At 30.0% G+C, this 25,232-nt stretch overlaps 1 protein-coding gene across 1 annotated transcript in view; it reads right to left on the bottom strand.

Moving 5' to 3' along the window:
• The window catches only part of tei (irregular chiasm C-roughest protein teiresias), a 979,218-nt gene that overhangs the window by 188,992 nt on the left and 764,994 nt on the right, over positions 1-25,232 (bottom strand). The gene's annotated exons all lie outside the window — the stretch shown is intronic.

The raw sequence follows: 25,232 nt of genomic DNA on the forward strand, positions 1-25,232 counted from the left end.
AGAAAATTTTATCAAAATGAAATACGAAATCAAACAAGCAGTAATAGCTATCAGATCGATAGCAAAAATTATATACACAAATATTTTAGGTTCTGGTCTGCCTGGCAGGCTCCAAATCTTATACGGTAGTTTATTCGTCGTTTCTGTTGTACGGAAATTAACAACGGACGCGTAATTTGTACCGCAACGTTGTACCGTAAAATCCCGACTGGACAAAGACAAATCCCTAAATTTTACATTGACATTATGCATTATTAGTCGAATTTCGATATAAACGGTTATTCCCGTATTGTTGGAACTAATAAAGAGTTATGGCTAGATTAGATAAAACAAGATTGAAAAAGTATAACCTATTCTCTTTTTTTATAACATAATTAAAATTTCGAAATCAGCATTTTATTTAATTTGGTTTCATTTAATGTTTGGTGAGCGGAGAACAACTAAGAGAAACTGATATGGCTTAAGGGCTGATAGTAATTGATATGGTTCTGGAGACATCTTATATCATTTTACTAGAGGTAATTCTAAATTATAAAGGTTATTAAGATTTTTCTATAAATTTTAGTGGTATTAACTTCTCATTCATTTTAGGTTTCTTTAGTAAATGCATTTTTAACAAAGCATTAACCAAATATTGCAGGTAATAAATGTGTTAATTTGCCTCATCAAGTAAAGACGAATGTTGTAAATAATATTAGCAATTATAAATTAGCTACATAGAATTTTAATTCATCATTAGTTGGTGAGTTGTTAGTGCCTACGTGGTCCATAAGACAAAGTAGAAAGCAGTAAATAAACGAAAGAAGGCAAATTAAAGATGAACTGTCTACAAGGGCCAGATCGAATAGTAGAATAAATAAGCGAAGAACGATGCAATTTTATTTAAAAATTTAGGTAAATAAATTATTATTTTAATCAGCCTGGTGTATTTATAGATTTTGCAATATATATTTTAAGTGAAAAATATGGATTAAAGTCAAAGACTATATGAGTAATGAAAATATGCAGTAGTTAAAATATACCTAGCTACATAATTTGCATAGATGGAATATATAGGACAAATAGAAGAAATTATGAATTATTGACCGTAAATTTGTAAACATTTTAAAGCATTGATAAATATTAGTGTGTTTAACGATTAATGTAATAATATATATGTGACTGTATGATATTTTATTATTAAAACTATGTATCAATTATTTGAATTATTAGTAATAGTTAATTTATTGATTGTAAATACATTTTTTTAATATAAATTTCTAAACTGTAAAAAATAAATGTATATTATATCGTATATTTATAATATTAATAATATTGTATATTTTAATATATATTCTAAAGTCAAATATCAATTTCAAAATTGTTTCATTCATATATTTTCTATTTTAATATAAAGATACAAATATTATTTCATTTATTATTCCATATTTAAGTTTATAAAATGGAAGTAAACAAAGATCATGTATAATTTTATTTCATGCCTTGAAGTGGCTTCAGTTCTGAAAATAATCTTACTTATGAGACTTGATTATGAAACTCAATTTAAATTAGATTTAGATTTAAACGAAAATCAATTGAATTTTATATTTATTGAAATACCATTTAAAAAATGTTACTGAGGGTTAGTTCTTTTTAGTTTTAGTTTAAATTATTCCCTTTACTCTGTTATGAGAAAAACATGTTTAACTTAATAAATTGTAGTTGAATTTCAATCACAGGTCGATCGCTAGTACATATTAAAATATATAAAATTTTCTCGTTTGCTCACTGACAGGTGTTTTGTCAGATATCATGGGTGTCTATGGATGCCATCCGATCCAATGCTATTTTGAACATTCCGATTAAATCATTGCTCTGGCGAAGAAAGTTTTGTAGTTTTTGAATAATAGTTTGACTGACTAATCAGATTCACTGCTGCATTTTAATATTCAACTGTAACTGATACATTTCTGGATCACAGGATCACTGCGCCTAAGGAATCGCACGATTTCATTATGTCGTGTTGACTGTTGTTATGTTTGAGGCTGTTATTGGCATAAATTCGTTACATACTAAATTTATCCACTTCATTTCCAATCACTATCAAATGCAATTGTGATATACAAATATGACTGTTTTCATTTTCTGTCTCTGGTTGGTCATCAGAGCAGTTAGCGACTTGAACAATTTAAGTCAGGATGTATTTTCCTTGGGACTATTAATAATGAAGTTCTAAGTAATGAAAGTTCTTGCGCACTAAATTTAACCAAATAATAACAAATGTTCAATATATTTTAAAAGTATGCTTTACTTGTCACTACATACTTCAATTCTACTCTTGGTAAATATTTAGTCCTCCGCAACTGTAATATGTTCAAAATTACTGTTTGCATATAGTTATGTCATAACTGACTTATTCGTCTTTGGGTTTCAATTATTTTTTGAATCGATGTATCAAATATACCTATAACTGTATGAAATATAAAGCTAGTGTGACAATCTGTATGAGACTATTTTCCTCGCATTTATTCCATATTTTCTCACCATATGAACCTTTTTGGGACTTCCATAAATATTTTAAAATTAAAAGTAGCTAAATCCGTCCAGCGCTTTTCGAGTTTTAGAGGGACTAACAATCATAAATTCATTTTTATACGTATAGAATATTATACATTAAAATATCCGCGTATGATATTGAAGAAGACAATCACGTCAGGTGTAAATGGAAAAAAATGTGAAATTTTCATATTTCAAGTACATATGCAGATATTCGAAAACCTGAGCCGATGCTTTAGAATTGGAAAATCATCATGAGTAAATATAGTTTCTTTTGTTTGATCTAATTCCGTTCAATAGTTAGAATAAAATTGTATTTTTTTTTGTTCCTGAAACAGTTTCTGATGGCTGAAATCGTCATTATAGAAACATTATTTGGCATTTAATATAATTAAAACAGTTAATTAATTGTGTGAGTTACACTTGATTCAGGAATTTTTATATTCAGAACAGGATTGCTAATGCCAATTTATTAAATTCCCAATAATCCAAGTAAAAAAAAATTGGGGAAAATCCCATTCAAATGAGTTTTAAGTAAACGAAAGTAAAGTTTAGGCTGAAATTAATCAAAATCAACCATAGCATCGACTCTCCCTGATTTTTTAAGCGTTCGAAATGGTTTCAGTACTGACTCTAGCGATTTAATTCATAACTATTGAGCTTCTGATGGATTTGAAGATGATATAAAAGAAAATAACGGATCGTTGAAATCAAATCGTTTGGTAATGGTAATGTGAATGCAACATAAAATTATTGGCATATTCTAGAGAAATCTGCATTAGGAGCATGATGTACATTTTTACCTTCCTTAAATTTTCCTTCTTTTTATCTAAACCTAGAAAATATATTAAACTGTCGAAGTCAACGTTGGAAATATTAGTACCGGACCTGAGGTAGTTAACTTTCATAATGTTAGCAAACAGCGTTTTCAGAATACTACCTCCTTTGTGAAATTATAAAGAAGGGATGTTTCTGATTAAAACAAGATATGGAAATTCCGTAGCAGTAAAATATCGATATATATTTACTTTCTATAACTTGTTAACTTGTTTTCTTTCTATAACTTGTTACACAACCAATATAACACAATCAATGTTATCTTCGTGAAGTTTAGGCTCATATTGATCAAAATCTACCACAACATGAGCTGTCACAGATTTGTTAAGCACTGGAAATAGCTTCAGCACTGACTCCAGTGATTTAATTTGTAGCTAACTGAACTTTTGAGGGACTTACAGATGATATAAAAGAAAATAACGGATCGTTGAAATCATATTGCTTGGTAATATTAATGTGAATGCAATATAAAATTATAGCATATTCTAGAGACATCATGTCAGACAAATAGATTAGAACCAAAATAAAACAACTATACTGGTTAGTCAATATCAAAGAAGAATAATTAAAATCAAAGAAGTTGATTTATAAGACAATTATAAAGTCAATTTGGACCTATGGGGTGCAAATATGGGGTTGCACTAAAAATTAAAATCAACTAGTCATCCAACGCTGTCAAAACAAGGTTCTTCGATTGATTACCAATGCTTATCGCTACGTAACCAACGAAAAACTGCACGATAATCTGGAAATCAAATGGATTTGCGAAGTTATCCAAGATTTCGCCTTGAAGCGCGAAAGAAGATTACTAAATCATACTAACGTGGAAGCAATACAACTGCTGGACAGCGCGCAGGATGTCAGGAAATTGAAGCGAACCAAACCATACGAACTTATATAAAGTGTATAACTTTAGTGTAAACTATAGCTATAAGTTATTATAATTATATAATTGAGGAATACATATTCATGTATTTTCTCGCATTCGTCTTGCCTGTGAATTAATCCAAGTACAAACAAAATGTAGTTATAAATTAATTTATAATTAAGATTGTACTAAGCGTATTTAATAAAGATGTTATGAAAAAATATATTCTAGAGAAATTTGCATTAGCAGCACGATGTACATTTTTCCTATTTTTCGTTGAAGTTCCTACTATAACAGCCAAACACTGTCACATTCTACGATACACACGAGATACAAACACACACGCATAGCCAGTCTTGGTTTGATGCGCATCAGAATATCATTAAAATCTTTCCTGACCAGGACAATCGCCAGATTTCAACATAATTGAACCGTTATATAATGTTATATATCATCTCCAACATCCTTGAAGCAATTAAATCAGGCTTTGGTGCAACGACGGGATAATAGTTCTTTAGAAATTATTACTCTGGGGGATACGTTACTCCTCAGTCATATCTGGATTTGACGCATGCGCATATTGAGGTTCATTAAATTTTAAAACAGATAATAATCCGAGTTTGGCTCATGCGTATATACAGTTTTATTTGCTTACATTTTTTATCGTGATTATTAGATTATGTCGAAAATATATATAAGCAGGTAAATAGGTTCAGAAGGCAAATAAAAATGGTAAATTTTTTGAAATAGCACATTTTATTTAAAAAGTATTGAATAAAATGAAATAATAAAAATATAATTAATATATGTCCAGCCATTCTATTTTTGTAAAAACATCATATTACCCATCATTATTTTTTATAAATAAATATACACAAATTTGATTAATAATGGGTTTAATGTTGAAACTATATATAAGGAGGCAAATAAACATTGAAGATTTTTTGAAATAACACAATTTATTTAAAAATTTATTGAATAAAATGAAATAATAGAAATAATTTCAATATGACTTTCTATTTTTATAAAAACATCATGTTAAAATTAATATTTGAACAATTAACAAGATCTCCAAGAACCATATAAGTAAACATTACCATAAAAAGACCAAAATCGTTTAGATCAAACCCAGCCAATATACTTAATACCAAATGAAAACGCCACCATTATATATGAAAGCAGTGAAATTGTCCTAAAATTCTCCAAATATAATCAGCTATGATCGCTACTATTTTTGATCCACAAATCGCATTAATAAATTGACTACCTCGAGCTTTCGATTAAAGTATTGTATATTTACTAGCCTAAAATGCATTATCGTACTTTTAAGCTGAAACAAATCTCAGTCAATACATAGTTATCATTACATAATAATAATTTATTTACTTATACTCTTATATAATAATTCATTGTATTTTCCTTGTCATTAGATCATTAGGGTGTCATTGATAGTTGATAGGTTTATATTTTGTTTATTTGATTCAGGTCTACTTTTGTTAGCAAATTTAATTATTTCATATTATCAATTTACACTGTTCTTACATCTTAGCAAAATGCCGCCTAATTTATTCTTCTCTAAATTTCACATTCTTTGACTTTCACTCTCAACAAATTATAGCTACCTCTTACCTATAAAATAAAATTTAAATCATTACTAAAACATATTATGCTTAAAATAAAAGTCTAATTATTACCAGTTATTACAATTTTTGCTACTCTTCTTGATGGACAAACCTCATTAATGAGTTGACTACTTCCAACACAATAAGAATCATTTTCTTCTCTGTTCTCGTTATCATTAAATTTTGGCATATGTTGATACCTATTTGATGTCGTTGAAAATGATACGTTATAAAATGGCAGCTAACATTCCCACTATAAATAATGTTGATGCTGTTTGGATCTTATAACATTTAAAAATATTCCTTACATTCTGCACTTACCCCCGTTCTTTCATATTTTAAAACCAATGTATGTCAAACCACCAACAATAACTCAACAATTTAATTATGATTACTATAGAATTATTAATGTAACACAAAATCTAAATATCCTAAACTTTTTTGTTGTTTTGAATTGATAGACTGTACTGATGCACTCGAAAATAATGCATTTAGAAAAGGAAGACAATGCCCAAAAACCGAAGATGACTGAATAACGTATCTAGTCCTGGAAGAAGTTTAGGTTAGTTTTAAAAGTAAATGGTGGTTCAACACTTTATTAATAATTATATATTGTGTATATGCCAGGTGTTCATGTTGTGTCTATCCTCTGTATATAATAATGAGTTAATTTATGGTAGAACATCTCAGTTACAGCGCATGGAACAGACAAGATAGACAACAGAGTTCCGGAAGCAAGAATGGAAAGGAGAAAGACTAGATGATGACTTAAGCTATAGTATATTATGAACCGCTAGAATCAAATGAGAAGTGGGAAATTGAATATCTTATATTGGATTTTAAATCATATATGTTTTATTTAGAAAAATTATTTATAATTAATTATTTATCTAATATTATTACTATTTATATTATATAAATACTAGAACGTTATAAAGTGAACTGTTGCTAACATAATATAAGATTCAAATTGATTGCCTCTGCTGATTCACTTACGCTGTATAATCATATATTGAGATGATATGTATCGTGCGGAGATATATTGGCATTCTATCAATTACGTTACACCTATCAAATATTGATGGAAGTGCTCGCTTGCCGAGCTGGCGGCCTGATCGAAAATCGGAAGATTTCGACTACGATATAATGGACCGACGGAACTTGAACTTTAGTCGGACATCCGCTGGATATGGCGGTTAACGATAGGGTCGTAGAGGGAGCTCGGCTAGTACGCCAGCTAAAATTTTAACATACAGGAGAGGTGGCATGACGTTATGGGAATTGAGACGAGATATCTCTCGAACAAAATAAGGTAGAACATTTAGGAAGCAGTAACATAATCTTTTTGAAACAAATCGTATATTTAACATCAATTTTAAATCTAAATTAATAAGAAGTAATGCTTAAATAATATCCATATTATCCTACTGAAACTTTTTTTGACAATATTTTCAGCACAAGATTAGAAATATATTAGATATGTAATATTAATTAAAATTATAAATGTCTGTGTATGTATTAAAATATATGCAAACTATCTCAAGAACTAACTCTCCATTAAGTTTCAGTAATCAACTAAGGATTAGTAAGCTTAAATTAGTACACCTCTGAACACTATAACAAAAGTATCATGAGTAAGATTACTTTCAGAACTTTAATAACTTCAGAACTTCAAATATAAGGATAAATTAACTTTCTTTACTTTTATGTTATGAACATAAATATGTAGCAATAAATGTAATATATATTTGTAAATTAAAATGGAGGATATGTGAAGAAAACAATTCTGAGATTGATATTTGTTTTTAGCATGTATTTTAAAACAATAACGAACTCATATCAAGAGACTTAGTTTTTACAGTTTAAAGATATATATTAAAGAAATTTATTTACAAGTGAACTATTAATTTTTCAGAACTTAAAGTAAATAATTAAATGATACAATGTTCAAAGAATTATATGTCATATGGTCCTAATTATTCCAATCTTATTCCATTAATCCTTGAATATTTTAATATTTGATAATGCTTTAAAATGTTTACAAAATTACTCTTAATAATTCATAATATCTTTTAATTGTCCTATGTGTTCCATCTACGCAAATTATGTAGTTAGCTTCATTTTAACTCAACTTTAATTCAATTTTTGAACTGCATATTTCCATTACTTTATTTATGATAAAAATACTTTTTTATCTGTTTTATCGTCGATGTGAATCTATTTTTGGTTACTTGATTTGAGCGTAATTTATTTTATTGCAATTTATTTGTTTGTAGTACATATTACACAAAAATTTTCGCCCTAAAAATTCTTCCTCACGCCTCACTCCCATGGCTGAATTTTATGGCTCCTAATTTTACTCAAAAAGGGAGGCAAATACGAGTAATATATAGATATATCCTGGATTGAAATATTCTGAAGAAGATACGCTAGATGACTATAATAAAGAATCACAAAAATATTGATTTATAATAATATACTATAGAGAGCTTATAAAGAATACATTTGTTTTAATATTAATAGTAGCATTTTACTATAAAAACACAAAATTCAGAAGTCAAGAAGCAATCAGAAGCGCTACCAAACATTTAAGTCACTTGCCGTTTCCTAACCATCATATTCGTATTATGGAGGTCTTCGGGTAATTTATTGAATGAAACTATGTTTCTCTTAACACTTCATTAATAACACTAACTATTATACAACTTACTAACTAATGAAAATGTACGAATGTCTGATTATTGAAATGATGAATGTTGATGGAATGTAAGATGCTTAGACATCGAAAGGTGAATGAATCTGCTGTCTATTTTTCTGCGTGTCTTTGATCGTTTTGGTCAATCTTTATTCTGGAGCTAGTTTGTGATAAGAAGAAGAGGCCTGACGTCATTACAGTATTCTAACTTTCTAACGCACTTCGATTTTATTTGGACTATTTATCTATTATTTTACAGTCAAACAATTGTTTTGTGCTTCCAACGGAAAGAAAAGATAAACACAAAAGTTGAATTGGGATTTATCAAGGCAAATAACCTAAATTTTTCCAGAACGATTTCTTGATAGTGACTGTACTGTGTGACTATAACTGAAGTAATAATTTTAAAAAGAATACTAGAACTTTTATAGAATTGAAGTGAGTGAGTATTCAAAACACTAACCATAAAATATGGTAGCGTATTGAAGACGATTAAGTAAACCTACTAAAGAATCTTATTATGAAAATACAGATGCAAGATGTAGATGTATTTGACATGACTATTAAATTATTTCTTTTCATACTAACTACAACATAAAAAAGTGTAAACTATATATATTATAAATATAGAAGATAAATGCTTGATTTTCTTAAACTTTTAGCAGCTCTGTGGAACGAAGGTGCATCCAGATTATATCAAATTTCTTTGTAATATTTGGGCAAAGTTTAATTTAATAATAACCTTAAAAAGTTTAATAAGGTGTAACTGCAATACTTAAACAAATACTTTACAAGATCTCTGTTTAGACATGCTTTAGTTAAGTTTTCTTATACATTATTAAACTAGATCTCTGTTTAGTTTCACTAACCTTACTTGACTTCAGTGACAACATTTGGGTTCACACATCAGCTATGAATTACTATTGTTCCAAATTTTTCATACTTCTGTTTATCATAATACAGAATTATCATGCTATAAAAACTTGATAAAGAATTGTTCACTCAAATATGTATGAGTTACCATTAACCTAGTGCAATATATCCTACTAAACTATTTGATATACAAAAAACGAGATATTAGCTTTTTGTAATCTAACCATGATGATATTCGATTCTCGCCACATATGTATATCGTCACATTGTGACAACAAATTGTAAACAATGTAACAATGTAATTGTATCAGATATTATGAGATTTAATAAAATATTTTTAACAAAAAAATTGAACCGACTTCAAAAAGGAAATAAGAAACTCACTAAAAATGAAGGAAATTATCAAACTTAGATTGTTAACACAAAAGAACATTTTAAAATAAAATATGTTCATAATAATCGTTGTAATAACTAAGCAAAAGTAAACAAAAACCTTATTTAACCAATCTACCACACGTATTTTATAATCTGCTATATATACACAATTTAGCTCACTTATTCAAGGCTTTTAACGCGCATTGAAAATTATACTAATTCAAACGAAAATTTTCATTTCAAATCCTTTTTTTGTAGGAATAATTTTTATTCCCGGGAAGGTAAATACATATAGAATTGCCATAAAATAGTTTTTAAAAAATTGTTATCTAGCCTATAAATAATGATGTATATAACTCAGGAAACACAGAGCAGCGAGCATTATGCCGAGTGTATATACGTAGACATTAGTGCAGTCGTTGGAAAATTGTTTGCGTTTGAAAATGGAAAAAAGTAATGAAAAGCTGTGCTATATTTTGCAACATTATTATAACAAAAGGAAAAAATTGTTCAGGCTTATGAAGGTAATTGTTTGTAACAATGGAATTACATTATCAAAATGTGTTATGCGGAAATCCTTCACTCAGTTGAGTTTTGATATTAGATGCTTATACGTGTTATAACCATTTTTATCTCTTTTAAGAGAAAGTTATTTAAAAACTGTATAATACATTTTTATCAAAATATTTTCCATATATTTCTACAAATGCAGTAACAGTTTCATTCAGTTTGTTCTCAACAATACCTTATGGCCATGAATGTTCCGCCTAGGTGTTAATGTGGATACCCCTCCTGGTTTAACCCATGCTTTTTTTAGTTTAAAATTGCTGCTGTAGATAAACTTTTTTATATCTAGTTACATTACTTCTCAGAATTTTCTCTGACAATGGACACGGAGTTATTGAAAGAGTTCGAAATGACATTTTTAGTCACTTCGTGTTGTAGCCATTTGTCTTCCTTCTTATAAGTTGATCCATTAACTGTTAAGTCGTCTGAAAATTGACTTGGACCATATGGGCTGGGTTTCCGCCCAATAAGCCTTGCAATTCATTACCTTCAAACTTTTGATCATCCAGGCCATTACTTATCACTAATAACAAAATCCCTACTTTTAAATCGTTAAAACTAAATCCGATTTGGGATATTGCAGAATAGCATCACTATAGGTTTCTTAAAGATGTTTAGAATAATTTAGACAAGAGATTTCTTAAAAGTAAGCAATACAATTAATGATACCATTTTAGCCAAAATACCAATTTCTGACTGTAATTTGCTCCTATTTCTACAGAACTATAAATATTAGGTTCTGCAGAAATATTATCAATAGAATTAAACTATTTCCGACGCGAAATAACACCTATTTTTCCCATTATTTAGTTAAGGACATTTGGTTTTCGGTGATTTGTTTCGATGTTTTTGTTTACTTTTGTTTAGTTATTACAACGAAATAAGGAACTCACTAAAAAGGAAAAAAATATCAAACTTATTATTTATTACCTAAACCTATTTATCTATTTAAAATTTACATTAAAATATATATTTAAACTACTACCAATTGATTATGAAGGCGATACCTGTTCGGTAACCTAAACAGTTATATTTATTTAGATTTGTTTTGTTGATAATTTAATTTTTTGTATATATCACAAAATTATATTAATTATTAAATAATAATAATAAAAATAATTAATTATTAAATTATTTTTGTATTTTTTGGGCTGGCCACAATATGATTAATTGTTAGTAGTTAAAATAATATTGTAAATACATAAATCGGTTTAGGTAGATATTAAGTTAACTTGTGTGTATATAGCAGATTATAAAATACGTGTAGTAGCAGCAAAAAATACAAAATAAGAAAAAATGTTATTTCCAATATCGTAGTGCCACCTACCTACTCCTATTGTAATTCGGAACTATTTCGTGACATTCCTAAGCATACACAAAAATTAATTAAAATTGTTTAAGCGCTTTTTTTTTGGAATATATAAAAACAGGATAATGATACATTTTGTACATACCTGTACTTAATTTATTTGGTTTTATGTCAGTAAAAGAATTTTACTATCCCGTATCCGTATTATATAAGAAAACTAATATAACCTACTGGTAGCAAAAGGTTTTTTTTTAATTAATATATTTTTCAACATTAATTTCCCTACAAAAATGATAATTATCGATATTGCATAATATATTTCAGGATACTATACTATACGCTCATGGGCATTTAGCAGATGATGATGAGAGATTCAAGATAGAAGATATAACTAACAATTATATAAAAACAAAAAAAGCATTTAATTCGTTGTAGGAAATTAAGGCAAATAGAATAAGTTGATGGACTATTATATACTTGTAGCCAACACTGTAAATATATTGATTATAACATATAATATATTTATGTTATAATATAACAAGAAAATTTCAACAACAAATGATTATTACACTTTCACCAAATAAATGGAGTTAAGTTTATCAATCAGAGTTGAATTTCAACTAATGATGTCCAGTTTATTTAAAATAACATATTTTCTTTTGTATCTTTATAACTGTAGTAACCAATTATGCTCAATGTTGCAGGACTGTTTAATGTGCGTTTCAAATTGCGATCCTCGGCTTCTGTTTACTTGCATCAATACTCCCATGAGGTATTAATCCTGCCATTTCATGAAGCTTGTAAATTAGCGGGTGACCGACATACAGGAGTCAGCTATTGCGTATATGTTTTAAAAATTGGAGAAGCAGTAATCGATATAGCCTGAGATATAATACGTTAACTTAAACAAAATTATTTGTTATGCTATGCAGCTATTGATTTTTAGAACAGGTATAAGTTGGTATATGTTGTTTACAGGTAAGGTATGTGTTGTTTATTACAAGGAGAAATTCTGTTCGCACCTTTTACGCCCTGGTTTTACGAGAACCTTATTGAGAATCTTATGAGACTTTTAGATGTATTTTCTGCATTAAATTCAAACTACTATATTTTGCTGGGTATTCGGACACTAATTTAATTAAGTAGTGAGTTTGAACAGGATTGACATAAAAATCTCTCAAGTTCGTAAAAGAGCTTATGAGAAGCTTAGAGTTATATGAGTATATATAAAATATTTAGTTATAATTTGGATTCTGAAATCTTCTACAGGTATACCTCAACCCAAGTAGCAGCAATATTTGCTCTTCGATATCAAATTATATTATTACAAGATTCATTTAGTTTACGAATTTAATGTTAGTATAATTTCATACAAGACAAGCTTTCAAGAACCCTTTTCCGAATTTTCTTGTTCAGTTGGAAGAATACCGCATAACACACACATAAGAATATTTTTTAAACTATTTCTTGTTGTCATCTATTACTTTACTCAATTATAAAGAACATGCATTGCAAAAGTCATGAGACATTATTTGGAGCAATTTTAACTCTTTCAATTTAAATCAAAGACAAGACAAAATACAAAAAATTGTGCATGGGCTTCAAGATCTTAAATGTGATAATTGGAAGGCAAATAATTGATCCAAACTGAATAAAAATGTCATGGAAATTGTTGTTACGATTAACAAAAATAATCGTTATACAGAATGAATTAAGTAAACGATTTTGAATCTTGACTATATTGAAAAGTAAGTTGCACACAATATAAAAAAATATTAATACTTTTATATCTAATAATATATTCTTATTTTAATTTATTTATTACATTGTTACTAGTCGTTGCCGACTAACTTTTAATTTGTCTAATAACAATAACAATTACTTAAATCTAGGTATATAAAAGGTCAATTGAAAAGACCATAGTAAAATAAATACCATAGTAAAATAAATTTTTTTTGGCAAAATTCGTTTTTTTTCTTCAACATAATTCCCTTCAAGGGTGATACACTGACTATAGCGACCCTCCAACTTCTTGATACCATTTTTGTAGTACGATTTGTCCTTTGCTCCAAAATGGGCCTCAGTTTCGGCGATCACCTTTTTATTCGACGAAAAATTTTTCCCAATAAACATTCTTTTGAGATCCGAGAACAGGAAATAGTTGCTGAGGCCAGATCTGGAGAATACGGTGGATGAGGAAGCAATTCGAAGCCCAATTCATGGATTTTTGCCATCGTTTTCACTAACTTGTTACACGGTGCATTGTTTTGATGAAGCAGCGCTTCCTTTTTCTTCAAATGCGGCCATTTTTCGGCGATTTCGTCCTTCAAACGGTTCAGTAATGCTATGTAATTGGCGCTGTTGATGGTCCCTCCTTTTTCAAGCTAGCCTATGAAAATTATTTCATGCGCATCCGAAACTATAGACGCCATAACCTTGCCAGCCAACTGTTACGTTTTCCCACGCTTTGGAGCGGGTTTATCGTGTGCAGTCTACTCGGATGACTGTCGATTGGACTTCGGAGTGAAATTAAGGAGCCATCCATTGTCACATATCGACGCAAAATTCGGGTTTATTACGCTTGATCATCTTCAAACACTACTCCGAACCATCAACTTGTCATCGTTTTGGGTTAAAAGTGAGCTCGCGCGGCACCCAATTTACACAGAGCTTTCTCATACCCAATTATTCGTGAATGATATGATGTACACATTCAGTTGATATCTTCAGAGTGTCTGCTATTTCATTCAGTTTCAATTTACGGTCATTCAAAATGATTTTGTGATTTTTTAAAAAGTTTTCGTAGCTAACATCCTCTTTTGGGGCGTCCACTTCGTTCAGCATTTTCGGTGCTCATTTCATCACGTCTAAACTTAGCATACCCGTCTTTCGTTGATTTGTATGCTAAATGGTTGGTTTCCCTGGGACAGTGTCCGGAAACTCGGCATCAAGCCAAATATTTGCTCCAACTGTATTTTTCCCTTCAAATAGCAATATTTTATCAACACGCGAAATTTTTTTTATCCATTTTTTTCACAATAACAAAAGTTGCTTCACTTAAAATACTATAATTCGCAAACTAATGATCAGACAGTAGTAAAATTTATACACGCATCTTTTGAGGGTTGGGGCTAACTAAAAGTTATAAGGCTATATGGAGGGTCCATTAGCACTACCTTAATATCTGGTGTAATAATTTATGTATTAACACTGATGTTTTTCCATTGAAGGCATGTCATTATAGTGCACTACACGATATCAAGTAAATTAATTTTTCGAGTCTGTGTCCCATTTTAGTATTATCCAAGGGTTTACTTCGATATCGACAGACCCCATTCTCCTTACATTTATTATTATTTCCTGAGCGTCGATATCCGAAGATAGGGCTGTCACTCGCTAAGAGAAATATGGGTTTTTATTTCAGCAAATATCGATATATCGATAGAATTGTATTTTCGTGTGGCTTGTTCACTATTGTCTTCAACAGCCAAAATTTGCAATGTTAAATCAGCAAGAGTAGCAAGAGCATTTGTGATATATCATATGTGTAGAGTGTGTAAAGTATTAGCCCCAATACACTTCCTGGTGCTACCTGCTTTAGCTTCTTTTATTGTAGGGTAGGCTTCTTCTTGTTTAAAATATTCTGGCTCTAGTGTAAAAGTTCAGTAGTTCACTGTGTTGTTTCGGTAACATTTTCTGTATCTCATGAACAAGGTCGTCATACCCTATCATACTGAAAGCTTGTGCTATATCTAAGAATATAGTTGGACATACCTTTTTAACTTCATCGATTTTCTAAATTGTGTGTGTATAGGTATGTTAGATATTATAGATAATAGTGAGATTGGTCTACAGGCTATTATTTTATTTGGCGATGTTGCAGTTTTGGGATCTTAATAATTTCGGGCATCTTCCAAATGTCTGGGACAAGTTTTAGTCGAAATCCTGCATTAATCAAGTTGGTGAGTTATAATTTTGTTGCAGGTTAATTTTTTTAAAAATATATTTTAAAGTCCCCTTTTGCCAACTGGGGTTTTATCTGGACAGGACCTAGAGTTTTACGTAGGCTCCGAACCACTATCTTCGGCATTAAACCTACCGATTGGCGAGTGACCGACTTAGACATCATCCCACAAGACATCCGGTCTTACCCAGCATGGTTACTGGCGGGACTGGAGTCATTTTCTTTGTCGGATTTTGTACTTTTGGCAAGGACAATCACAAATATTAAATAACCACAAACATAAATTCACGACCATGTCCCATCAGGATTCGAACCCGCGACTGTCGCAGTAGTAGGTGGACTGTCCTGTCGCCTTTACCACTGCGCTAACCAAGCCGGCTTGGTAACTTTTGCTGCAATTGCCATGTTATTAAGTTATAGTCTAGTGATTCCTTTGGATTAATATCAGCGTTAATGTTGATTACTTCTTTTGGCGTGACTTATTGAATCGTCGAATTTTGAGATTCTATGTCAGGTAAATTATAATATCAGTTTCATTTGATTATTTTATTTTATTGTTGATTACTCCGTGCCCAATATATATGTTACTAGAATTTTTTGGAACTAGAAATATTCATTATAGATTTCATTATTGAAAATAAGCTTGTGAAGGCCACTTGTTTTGGTATTTCGGTTTTGTTATAAATCTGGTAAAGGTTATCGATCAAAATAACTGATATATTATTGATAAATATTTGAAATTTAAATGAATAAATTTGGTTCAAAATTACTTTTTTATTGGCCCATTATTACATTCTTTAAATATTTTAATTTGTTCCAATTGCGGAACTGAAAATACTAACTAGAAGATACTAGTTTCTGAACTATTACCTTCCGTAAGTAAATTATTCAATGTGTAAGTTTAACATAGTCATTAAATTAGGATATTATTTACTTAAAACAAGATATACGATGTCAAGAAATTGACCAATAAAAAAACGGAAAAAACGCTCAGCTGAAAAATTGCGTAAATTCCGCTCCGTTCGCCTTTAATTCCTTAAAGCGGATACGTCGCCAGTTTGCAAGTTTCCTAATTAATGAGATAAATTTGAAAAAGTTGGTAGCCCGCAGGGTCTTCCGACTTTATTTCGCTGACATTTTCGGTCCTTCGAACGATTAAATCGAGACGTTTTACGACTTGGCAGACTTTCGGTCCGCGATTGAACAAGTTATTGTTCTTGAGACAGCTGGGACATACCTGGCAAAATAGAATTTTCAACGGTGGGGGAAACCGAATTAGGGAAATTAGATGGAATATCCATTAGATCAGCGTTAAGAAATAAAAGGTAAGCAAAATATAAAATGTTAAATATAAGGCAACATAAATTCAGCTGGTATAAATGGTGAGAATTTACATGGTAAATAAAATTAGATGCTAAAAATAATTTTAACAATCACAAAACAATTTTATAATCTCTGGCATAGGGATGTTGATTGTGTGTACTTTCTAGCTTTTCTTCGCTATAATCGGTTGTATTCATTTCAACAAGAATTTTTAAAATAGCCAAGATATTTGTGATAGCAGTAAGATATGTATATAGGTTTTTATTTCATTTGATTACATTCCAAATTTTGAGATCATGATTATTTCAATAATTTTCCAAACATTTGGTATATGTTTTAGTAGAAATGTTGCATTGATCAAGTTGGTGAGTTTTATAATTCCCTTTCTTCGAAATAGCTGGGGATTATTAATGATTATTAAGAGAGATGAGAGTATTTTTGATAGGGTTGATAATATTTTTATATTTTAAAAATGTAAAAGTACGTAACTAAATAGTGTTGCGTATTAAGATGTAAAATAAATATATTCTGTAGTAGTTTAATATTCTTGACAATTTATAGTTTATGGTTATATATGTATATAGGAAGATGTTATGTTAAGTTAGAATATAGGTGGGAAACAGTCCGTATACATAATTAGAAATAAGCGTCTAATAGAGTATGTGTAGTATTTAGAAATTAAATTAAACGAATAATATTTATAAATCGTTCAAAAACAATTTTATTATTTAGTGAACAGAAATTGCGAGTTAAGAGCCCCAACAAATAGTAAGAGTGTGTAAAGTGTAAAGTGTGATAAATACTACCACCTTCAATATGATACATGACATAGTTCCCATTGCAGAACCATATGGCTTGATAACTAAGAAAGAGAAGACTAAATTATTGATGACTGATATCTCAATAAGTGAATCTCAAAGCCGGTTAAAGCAAGTGCAGGAGATTAAAATACTTGGGATCAACGATAGAGGAGGAGAAGGAATTGGTATTTACTGCTGAAGTAATATTGATATTGATTGATTGATACAAGCAGCATGATATTTTGCTTTTCTAAAATGGCGCGAGGGTTATGGAAGAGAGGAAATACTAATGGAATATTACCTTGCTAATACTTTTGTATGGCTTTGAAGCCTGTGTTATTTTATGTAGGATATCTAAGCAATTTGTACATGTTTGTCTTCGATACTGTCTTAGAAATAAAGTTATTAGTTTAAAACAATCGGTTGGCGACCAAATTCAGTGATGCAAACGCAATGTAAACCATTCTTCACATAAATTCGTTGCTAAACCGACGTTATAGATGTATGGAAGGCGCAGTGAGCAGCTCCGAAAAAGATATAGATCGAGATAAAGATATTTGGTGAAAGGTATTCAAAGTCCTGTAATAGCAACAGAAACATACTGTTTGAGAAGTAAATATTCTCCCCGAGAACTAGTGATTATTAATGACGATAGTGGGTTCTATAAAGTCGCTTATTAAATACCGCCAGTACATTTTCTTTATTTGAAATTATAACAATAAAAATTGACTACATCATCAACAAGACGAGAATATTCTTAGATGTGTAGGTTGAAATGTGCTTGTTGGAGATTACAGATGTAGGAATTATATAACACTGAAGAAACAATATCATTTAGATCGTCTTTTTAACTGTTTCGTTGATGGAGGAGTTAATGATGCAAAGTATAAATAAAATTTACCATAAGATTCACTATCGAATGAAAATTAATAATATTTTATTTTAAAATAGAATTCAGGTAGTTGCTAAACTATTTTCAAACTTAAAATTTTACATCAACTGTTTGTGAAAAATATCTCAAACGTAACTGGTACTATATTGAACAGATATGACAGCATTAAACTGTAATTTTAGATTTTTAAAAAATAAAAGTGGTTTACAAATTACAAAAATGTTTATTTTGTTCAATTTATAAACAATATGACTTGAACAGCTAATCTATTAGATGCCTGCATGTATTTTGGTCAGCGATATTGCTTGCTATGCAACAAAAGAAATTTTTTCTTTTTTTCTGTGTGTGTTGTGACTGAAAATGAAAAGTTTACCTGGTATGAGAATGTCAACAGTCATGGGTTACGCAAGGAGAGTCTTTCATATTGATACCGAAGCAGATTATCCATGGCTTGCTGCGCTTGCCTGATCGTATTTGCAAGGTGTAGTCACAGAGAAACTTAGGAATATCTCCGGAATAGAAATATTTTAAGAGAAGATTAACCGTAAGTTCAACACACGAGGAATATTGGTCAAAGCGATTACAATAGTTAAGTACTAAAAAATGTTATTGCCCTGCTAAAAAATATGTGTAGAAATGCCACCAGTTAAAAATTTAACTATTTTGAAGGAGTTCAGTTCTTTAGAGAAAACTAATTTGAGTAATTATCCAAATAAATATATTGACTTAAATTTACTTCATCATATCAAGATGGCTTGAAAAACAATTTTGGATTTATTAGAGCTCATTCAGAAATATAAATTCCTCTACAGACATATCTGAAAAACATTTAAACCGCATAATAATAATCATAACTTAATGTTTTTCATATCAGTTGCCTTTAGGGAACTGCGAAGACGAGTAAATGAAACAAAATGAGTGCACTTAAGATAATATACTTCATTACTAATAGGGGATGTATTAGCATAAGTTGAGAAACTGCAACTTGACTTGACTATACCTTCAGTTAGAGATGTTCCTATACGAACGAACATATTTTACGTTTTCCTTGTTATTTGGTAAACCTTAAAAATTTCAACTCTAATTTTTGTAATTGTAATCAATTATGCAACTCAGTAGACCAATAAATTGAGAGTAATTTTATAGCGACAAAGTAATATATCATGGCACAGAGAAAAATAAAATTATTTTATTATACTCTTAGTAGGTCTTTCATATCCTCTCTCTCTCTCCCTCCCTCCTATGACTAATTCGTTGAGTAGCGAGTATCGCTAAGAGTGTGTTATAGTGTTGAATTCTGGACAATAACAATTAAATTAGGAGTAAAGCCAAATATTATTCTCAAACGACAAACGAGAAATATCAAATTATTCCCGAATTGTGAATAATATATGCGTACTTATTTAAGGGAAAAACTTTCCTGTCATACATCGAAGGAAAACATAAAAATTTCTGATCCTTTTAGATTTGTTTGCTCAACAAACATGCTGCAAGGGATGGAAACGATGGAAAAAAGTTCATTTATTTTTGTTTCCGCATATGAACTGTTCCTTGCTCAAGAGAAAGTTCCAGGGTTATTTTATTTTTTCTTCAGATAATGATTTGTATTTTCTCTATATAAAAAAAGGTAAGTAAACTGTATCTCGAAATATAAACTAGCCAAAAGCAAATGTTATATTTCGATAATTCATTTTGAAGTTATACCATAAATATATTAAAATAATGTATGCCTTACGATATGCTATATATTATTTTAATTTTTCTATATTATTCGATAAATAAACACATGTACATAGGCAAATAAAATTCTTATTATTTACCTAATTCTCAAAGTATTATTTTTATAGTATGAAATTTCAAGTAATTAATTTAAAGGTGACTGTGAATATAACTGTTCTGCTAATTTCAAGACTGTTTAATCACTAGACATGAGTACGGGATGTCTAGTGTTTTTTGTCAAAATATTCTTGATTTATATCCAGTAAAGCACTGTTTGTTTTCGATCAAGATCAATAGCTCTACTAGCAATTTAAATTATATTATATTACATTTATCAAGAATATATTAGAATTAAATTCAGATGGATATAATTATTTAAATAATTTTCATTCAACATTACTTGAGTGTTAGATGCTTACTTATATTTGACTCCATTAAGAGAGCAAACAACTATCTGCCTGTAAATTGTTAAACTTAATGGTGTTTACAGTTTTCTGCATAACAGTTTATTTATATAACTTCATAGAAATAGTTTCTCATTTAGTATTTTTAAGCGTATACACTAACAATTTCTTCTTTGACATTCAATATTTTTGTTGTTTAATCTGAAGAAATCCATGAAACCCAAGTCAAATTAAAATTTACGGTTGGTTTTAATTATTTAAATTGAATTATTAAAATTACTAAGTTATTAATTAAATAAAGAATGGACTGACAGTCGAAAAATTTCTAAAACAATGGTTATTAGATGAAAACCCAGCTCAGACCCTCAAAAAAACTTCCAGACAGCTTAGTAGTTGATAATTCAATTATTTTTATACTAATGTTTACATGCTATGGCAAAGCTATAAAAAAAGGTTACCAGAAGAATTGACTGGAAATGTATTTTCGAACCATTTCAATATCGCGGTTTCATTACTTCACAAGAACAAAATAATGTGTTTTGTAGTGTATTATGACTGACTATGGATGCAAAGTAACTATGAGTCTACTATGATAAAGCCAAGCGTAAAAATCTAGGAATATCGTCCATATCAACATCTAACAGTTCGACTGAAAGGTCCCCGGCGTGAAATATAGATGGCGCTACTATAATTAAATCCATATATTTTTTAGTTAGCCCTAACCCTCAAGAGATTCGTATATAAGTTTGACAGTTGTCGGATCATTAGTTTGTGGATTATAGCATTTTGAGTGAAGCAACTTTGTTATCCTGAAAAATATGGATGGAAAGGAATTTTGCGTGTTGATAAAATAATGCTTTTTGAAGGGAAAACATACAATTGAGGCTTGAGGCCGAGTTTCCGGACACTGCCCCAGGAAAATCAACCATCAAGGATTGATTGGTATACTAAGTTTAGACGTGGTGAAATGAGCACCGAAGACGGTGAACGCAGTGGACGCCCAAAAGAGGTTGTTACCGACGAAAAGTTTTAAAAAATCCACAAAATGATGAATGACCGTAAATTAAATTGAATGAAATAGCAGACACTCTAAAGATATTAACTGAACGAGTACATTATATCATTCACGAATATTTGGGTATCAGAAAGCTCTGTGCAAAGTGGGTGCCGCGCGAGCCTGCCGAACAATTTTGACCAAAAACAACGACGAGTTGATGATTCGGAGTAGTGTTTGAAGATGATCAAGCGCTTAGATAAACCTGAGTTTTTGAATCGATATGTGACAATGGATAAAACATGGCTCCATCATTTCACTCCGAAGTCCAATCGACAGTCATCCGAGTGGACTGCACACGATAAACCCACTCCAAAGCGTGGGAAAGTTGCGTTCGGCTGGTAAGGTTATAGCCTCTGTATTTTGGAATGCGCATGAATAATTTTCATTGACTACCTTGTAAAAGGAAGGACCATCAACGACTATTACATAGCGTTATTGGACTGTTTGAAAGACGAAATCGCCGAAAAACGACCGCATTTCAAGAAAAAGGAAGTGCTGCTTCACCAAGACAATGCACCGTATCAAGTCAGTAAAAACGATGGCAAACATTCCTGAATTGGGCTTCGAATTGCTTCCTCATCCACCGTATTCTCTAGATATGGTCCCCAGCGACTATTTCGTGTTCTCAAAAAGCCTATTTTGAAGCAAAGGACAAATCGTACTACAAAAATGGTATCGAAAAATTGGAGAGTCGCTATAATCATCCTTGAAGGGAATTATGTTAAATAAAAAAAATTGCCAAAAATATATGTTTTACTATGGTAGGCCGGGGACTTCTCAATTGACCTGTTAAGCCGGTTATCCATGACCATAAAGTCTTGCTGTATATATAGTGGAATCAGCAATGTGTAATATATTACGAATTTCTAAAATCAAATGAAATATTACTGCCCATGTCTACTGATTTCAATTGAATAATTAATGCGAATGCGAGTAATAGCCGCAAGTCATCCTTTTGCATTAAACTCGTCTATGCGTTGCAAGAGTTGTGAATAATAATCTGCAACCTGCATACTGATCAGTCTCTGATTACCATTTGTTCAGATGGTTCATTAAACCATGGTTTGTTTGGCAAAAGATTTAGAAATGCTAAAAAATTTCGAAAATAAATTGGTTATTGGATCACTGTCAAGCCAACATCCTTCTTTAGATACGGTATCGCCATATTGCCAGAAAGATGGGAACGTATTAGACATTGTTAATTAATATTAATATAGTAAAACTATTTTAATTAATATCTATATTTGATTAATTACACCAGTAAATATCTTTTTAAAGTGAAAAGTTATTTGAATAAATGGAAGCACATAATATATATTTACAGATGCCATTAACTATATTATTTGGAAAAGAGATAATAATTTCTAGGTATATATTGGACCACATTTATTCTGAGATTTACATTTTAGCCTTTAGGCCTTTGTAATTCCCTTTTGATTTCTTCTGCTTCTTACATTTTAAACATTGTTTAAAAATTTTAGATTATTAATATACTGACGCAATATTTCGCTGTAATGCAGTCAAGATAAATTAATATAACTATTGTTTAAATTGATTAAACAATTACAGATTTCACATTCACATATTACTGATTGTATTGTGCTGACAGAAATAGTTGATAATATATACTATTTTAAGAAGTTTAATGATAAATGAATTATGGGAAACCCAATTAATATTGTACATTTTAAATATTAATTATATTTTAATCTCATTAAGTGGCGTTATTTGTCTCAAATCCTCAGATGTTTATATCTGTGAATTGGATTTATAACGAGAACAGTGTTTTTTTGTTTTAGAATTCCAATTTAAATTTAATTCAATTCCATCTGGTAAGTCTAAGCACTTCATAATTGGACTCGATTTTAATGAGTTTCTTTCGGAATTGCGATATTTAAGAGAAGCCTGTTTATTTATTAGCTTTGCATTATAAAGATATTTATATACCAAATTGAAAATTAAATATATCTATTTGTAATTTATTCGAAAATAATACTTTTAAATCTTGTTCTTCTATGAAGGTTTTAATATATTATATAATACATTAAATTGTTAATGTCTTAGGTATGTCGGTACTTATTTTCCGATTTTTCTAATATATTTCACCGTCCATAGAGTATCTAGAGTTATGATTTTAATCATATACCATTCTATTCTACTAACATTAACCTCAAAACCAGACAAGTTCAGTCCATAGAGTATTATATAGAGGTTTAACTTAAGTAAGCGAAACCAAGAATACGTTCAGCATTTATGTGACTTAATTGTAATTATTTATTTATAATGTATTTACGATTCCAAAAGTGTTGTGTATCCAGTGTGTGCCTGGAAATAAAGAACGAGACGTTGGTTTTCTTGGAAGACGAAGCAGCCCAAGTTAGTTAGATTAAGAATATTTGTGTGACTCTATAGTTAGATTTGATTAGTCTGATACCTATATAATTATTTATATAACATAAGATGTCATTAAAATATTACCCACAGGTTAAACCCAAAATGTGTTGAAAGGGGGTTATGGAAAAATTACATTGAAGGTAAAATGTTATTATACTACATGAAGAGTTTTAATTCCACGACTTTCAATATATTAAAAAAGATGAAACAGGATCAATTCAGTTTAGTGAGAACATTCCATCAAAATGGCTTAGGCCTAAAAATGCAAAAAACTTGTGGCACATATCGATTTACTTTTTCCATCGGATAAACAAAGACGCTGAAAGTAATAGTTTAAACAAACAAGAACTAATCAAAAATGGTTTTGACAATGTAAATATAATTATTTCAGGTATTCGATGAAAACTTAACAAATACTCAAAAACAATTGGTAGAAAAGTTGAATGTGAGTCGAGTCGCAATTTGTGAACGATTAAAAAATGGGAAAGATGGGTGCCATGTGAATTCAAGGACAGGCAATTAGAAAAGCAAGAAATCGACTGCGAAATGGCGTTTCAAATGTTTGAAATGAAATCATTTTAGCATAGTAACGGGTAATTTATTTCGAAATTATAAAACGAATAAAATAATGATTATCACTTGGCCAAGCCCAGTGAAAATCGCTTTCGTCGCAAAACTGCCTGAGAGATGGGCAAAATATATACAATAAAATAAATAAATGTTAACTATCCATTGTAAATGACGTGATTTCTTTAGTTATAAAACTGGAAAGAAATTACCGACGCAACTGGTATATATCATATACAACGTTAATGTAATTTTACGGAAAGCAGCATTTAAAAATATATATAAAATTAATATACTAATTACTAATTATGAAAAATGTTGTCCTTATTGACACTAATGTAAGTTTGCTATGTTATTACAAAATTTACCACAGTATGTTACATGTCTGACATTTAGCAGTAATGCTTTAATGAGCCGAACTGCTATAATAT

Source organism: Rhynchophorus ferrugineus, unplaced genomic scaffold, assembly GCF_030347505.1.
Source record: "Rhynchophorus ferrugineus isolate W39M unplaced genomic scaffold, kcgeb_rfMv2 rfM6, whole genome shotgun sequence".
In the NCBI taxonomy this organism is placed as follows: domain Eukaryota; kingdom Metazoa; phylum Arthropoda; class Insecta; order Coleoptera; family Curculionidae; genus Rhynchophorus; species Rhynchophorus ferrugineus.